This window comes from Hydra vulgaris, chromosome 04, assembly GCF_038396675.1.
Source record: "Hydra vulgaris chromosome 04, alternate assembly HydraT2T_AEP".
NCBI classification, from domain to species: domain Eukaryota; kingdom Metazoa; phylum Cnidaria; class Hydrozoa; order Anthoathecata; family Hydridae; genus Hydra; species Hydra vulgaris.
In genome coordinates, this window is record NC_088923.1 from 40,847,501 (window position 1) to 40,852,241 (window position 4,741).

Below are 4,741 nucleotides of genomic sequence, written 5' to 3' on the forward strand. Positions count from 1 at the left end.
CGTTGGGTTGGCAACAGAAAACGTACTGAGTAGAGTCACTGCACGGTTGTCATACCATTTTACTACCCTGAGGTTTATGCCATTGACAGTTGCAAGTTCCAGTTGACCAAGGTGTCCAACTGGAACTTGCTCATCATTATTGCTTAAGTGGGGGAAGAGTTTGATAGCTTTTCTACGAAAGACTGACATTGCATTAGCCACGCCATCGATAGGAAGCTCTCCAGTGTGCGTACGTAATCGAAAAAGATCAAAAACAGATATGTAAAAACATATTCCAATAAATTGCTCCAGCTCTTCAGTACTCACATTTAGTTACTTTCTTGGGTCACACTGAACTGAGACTAGGCTTGTTTGCTCCACTATATATTGTAGGTAGGTCTCAACAATTGCCTAAATTAGTCTATTGGCTCTTCAGCCTTTCCGCTAGGGTTCAGCAGGAATAGTCCATAGGTTACTTCATTTCAAATTTCTTGCAGGTTTATTTCTTGTCAGCAGAGCTTTTTCATTTGAATCTAGAATATTTAAAATATTGAAAATCAGTATTTGCTGATATTAGTCCATACTCTCCGTCTCTTGACTGATAATATCATTAAGAAACCAAAAGATTAAAAAGGACATATTATGTGTGATAAATTATAGCTAAATGTTTTAATAATACCTGTATTATTTAGCTTTAAATACTCCTTATCATCCTTGTCCTCACTTTTGCTGTCACTAGTTCAATTGGCAGGAAAATATTCTTCATCATCCTCATCACAAATAGCTAGCTGTTTGTGATGAGGATGATGAAGTCATCAGAAGGAATGGCTAATTCTGTCCTTTTCTTCTCTTTTCCACAAAACATCAATGTAATCATTTTCTGAATATAAAAATAAATAGTGTAGTAAAAAACTAAAAGTAAAACAATAGTATATAGTAATAATAAATATTCCCAATATAAAATGTTCACATATGTCAGTATTAAATCTAGTATATATCTTTCCATTTCAAGATGTTACTTTCTGGAAAATACCAATTTTCGTAGTTTTTTATTAATATATATTAGGGTGGTTCAAAATTAGGTCATCGTAAAGTTTCAACAAGAGTGGAAGCTTAAAAGGTGCCCAGAAATTGGTTAATATATAATTTTTTTTCTTATTAATGTTCAAGGTTGGCCGACGGGCCTAACACTTTTTAATTTTGATGATTTTTGTCGATGTTTTGGAAATTTCAACGCCCGTGGGCCACCCTAAAACATAAAAAAAAATCTGTAAACTCAGAATGAGTAATAGAAACAAATAAAAACTCACTCTTAATGAAATTTTTTATGTCAAAATTCAAAATAAACCTGAAAAAATTAGGAAACCGAATGTTTTGCTTTTTTAATCATTTTCTTTGTAATTTCTTATGATGACATTTTTATCCTTTAAACCATCAAAATTTTAATATCACACCACAATATTGCATTTTATAAATAAATTTGAGATAATATTAAAAAAAATCTTTTTTTTTTGTTGATCATGGTACAGTTTTGTTGACTTAAAAGTCAAAAATGCTGGAAGTTTCATTTGCTGCGAGATCGTTCTTCTTGAGTCCTTGTTTACTTCTTTTGTAGACATGGTTAAACAAGAACTTATCTTGCCTTTTTATCCTCCTTATTGGATTTCAAAATAAGTTCCTGATTTAATTTGATAGCTATCTTAGAAGAATCATTGATTACGTCTAGAGATTTAATGGTAGTCTCAAACTCTAGTTAAAAATCATTCAGCTCCCTAAACTGTGAATGGGGTTTTAAGCCACTGCACTTCCATGGCCAATTTTATCAAATATAAGTCAAGATTTCTCAGTAACAAGAGATGCTAGTTATGGAGGCTGATCTTGGGAGTAGTCTAGTGAGTGAAGAACCTTGTTATCTACTTCAATACGCTTCATTTTGAAGACATTGGGTCTGACCAAATTAGTACTATTGAGTTTCTGAGCTAAATCGTCTTTATCAGGGTAATTCTTATCAGCTAAACCAAACGCAAATAGTACTGGATTTTAGTACCAGCCATGCCTTGACATTGATTGGACTACTTCAGCTCCGGGAAAATTTATTTCCGCAAACCTCTTCATTTGCCAGAGGGCTTTCATGTCCTATAGAAAATTTAAAGTAAATGAGCAATAATCTATCGTTATAGTTAACATGTTTTTATTTTTATTCTAAACCTTTATTATTTTTACCTGATATGGAGAAGCAGCTGGCAACTCATCTCTAAGGAACCATTGACCATACAATTTACAGACAAACATAGCCATATGAGATATTTCCTCTTTGTTCTCTTTAGTTACATCAGGAATTTGACGAGTAGAAAGTACATTTTCCGTTAATATAAGGTTTTAGCCATGAACCTGGTATGGTTTACAGGTCCATGCATTTGAAACCTGAACCTCTTCTCCATAGTAACATTCATCAAAGAGAGCTCAACTAACTCCTAGTAATCTTTTCTTGATTTCCCATCCTGTATTTTATTAATTATTTTTTTAAACATTAAAGTACAATAATAGGTTACAGAACAATAATGTACTAGAATGAATGATTCATTTTACCTTCTTGTATGTCTTATTGTTGATTAAATCTCTGAAGAACTGTTCAGATTTCTGTTGATGTTGGTTTATCCAGGTTTTAGGTGGAGTTTCAATCCTCTTCAGGGACAGTATATCGTTCTCTAGATCATTCCAGACTGAGTTGATTTTTTTTAGCAGCTTGTTATCTGGTCCTGTAGATTTACTACTTGGGTACATCTTACAGAAGTGAGTAATATGACGCTCCAGAAAATAGTGTCGGTCCCTGAACCATTAGGAAGAATACCTAGTAACTCAGCTTTCCCATTACCTTTCACTAGTACAGCAAGTCTATCCTGAATTAATGAAATATTCCTGTATACTATTTTACTATCTTTCCATTAAAATGAACAGAAATCAATTTATAACCAGAGTTGTCCAGGTCCTTGATGTACTGTCGAATCTTTTCAGCTTCTTAATTGATCACATGTTCTATGGCTCTGAGAGAGAATGGTTTAGAGACAATCTATTCACCAACATTTTCTCTTGAGAGAGCTATTTCACTGCTTATGATACCAGTGTGCTGATTCACTGAAAGATCTTCACCTGCAGCCTGAGAATATCTTTAGGTAAATGTACACTATTCTCTTTAGCCTTAACATTAAAAAAAAAATTCATCCAGGTTACTTTTATCAGCATCACCTGCATTACTTAGTGAATCAACAGAAGTATCTAATTCATCATGGTCTTCCACCAACTGCTCATCAGATTTCTCACTCACATCTCCACAAACCTTTTTAGAAGCTTTCTTAGCTGCCTTTTTGCTGGTATCGGTAGGTCCTATTTAACCCGTCCTTTTCTCCATTTGCATTTTCAAGAATTTGATATCTGTATGTCTTCAGTTAATGCTTCTAAGTTATATAATATCCAAAAAACATTCTTAGATTCTGTTAAAAAATTCTCTCTCTTCATGATTTCTGCTGGTTTTTCTCTATTCCTATGAGATTGCAGCTTCTTGTAGTTATTCAGCAATGTTTCAACATCCTTTCTAAAATGATTAATGATGAAAGACTTATGGACAAGTAATTACAAATAATATTAGTATTATTAAAACAAACCGGAGAGAGTTTTGTACATCACGAGTTTTATACCCCCAAGCTTCGAAGGATCCACCAGCTTAGACATAATTCAGCAGTGGTTCTTATCTTCTGGACAGATTTGTGTAAAACCGTTACTGTTAGTACAGCAGGCAAGTTTTCTCAGAGCAGGATAAGGTATGGTTTTACGAAGATGAAAATAATCTTGAATGATCTCTTCTCCTGTGGCAAATTGCTTAGATGGAAGTGAGTCCCTTGATTTACCAACTAAGAATATTTCATCAGCCCTCTTGCTCTTTTTTCCAAAAAATTTCGCATTTTATGTATTTAATTATAAAAGAAATAATAATACATAACATAAAATAATAATACATAACATAATTTAAGAATAAACATATTTCTTAGAACTTCACTTGTAAGTTTAAGTTTTGCTATTAATTCGAGCACTTGTTTGACGTCACTTACAGTCTTATTTCCATTTTGGGATAAATGTGTACAGTTGTACTCAGTATTGTTGTACACTTAGAAAATACGTGGGTTATAGAGTACATTAAAGTCTAGATTGTCTTCTTACTCATCTTAATTAACTTTAAATTATCTTAAAAAAATATTAACTGTACTGGTAAATGATTTTCGACCCATATTTATGATATTTAACTGTAAAAAATAACAAAAATGTCATAACTAGAAATTACAAAGAAAACGATTAAAATAGCAAAATATTTGATTTCCCTAATTTTTTCAGGTTCATTCAGAATTTTTACATAAAAAATTTCATTAGGAGTGCATTTTTATTTGTTTTTATTACTTATTCTGAGTAAACAAATGTTTTTTTTCGTTGTTTGAGGGTGGCCACCTTAAAACAATAGAAAAAAAAACTTGTCGATTTTTTTTGAAATTTCATCTGTTCAAATGCTTGACTTATTGGACGTAAGGAAACGTAAATTGACTGTAAGGAAACGGAAAAACTTTACATTTTCTTTTGTGAATGTTTTAAAAGTGTTGGTATGCTTATGTAAGTGTTTTAAGGTGCTGCAGTTTAGGTTGGCCTGACTCAACTTTAAAACTTAATAATGACCATTTGCAAGTTTTATCTAGGCAACTTTTTAAATTCGTTTCTA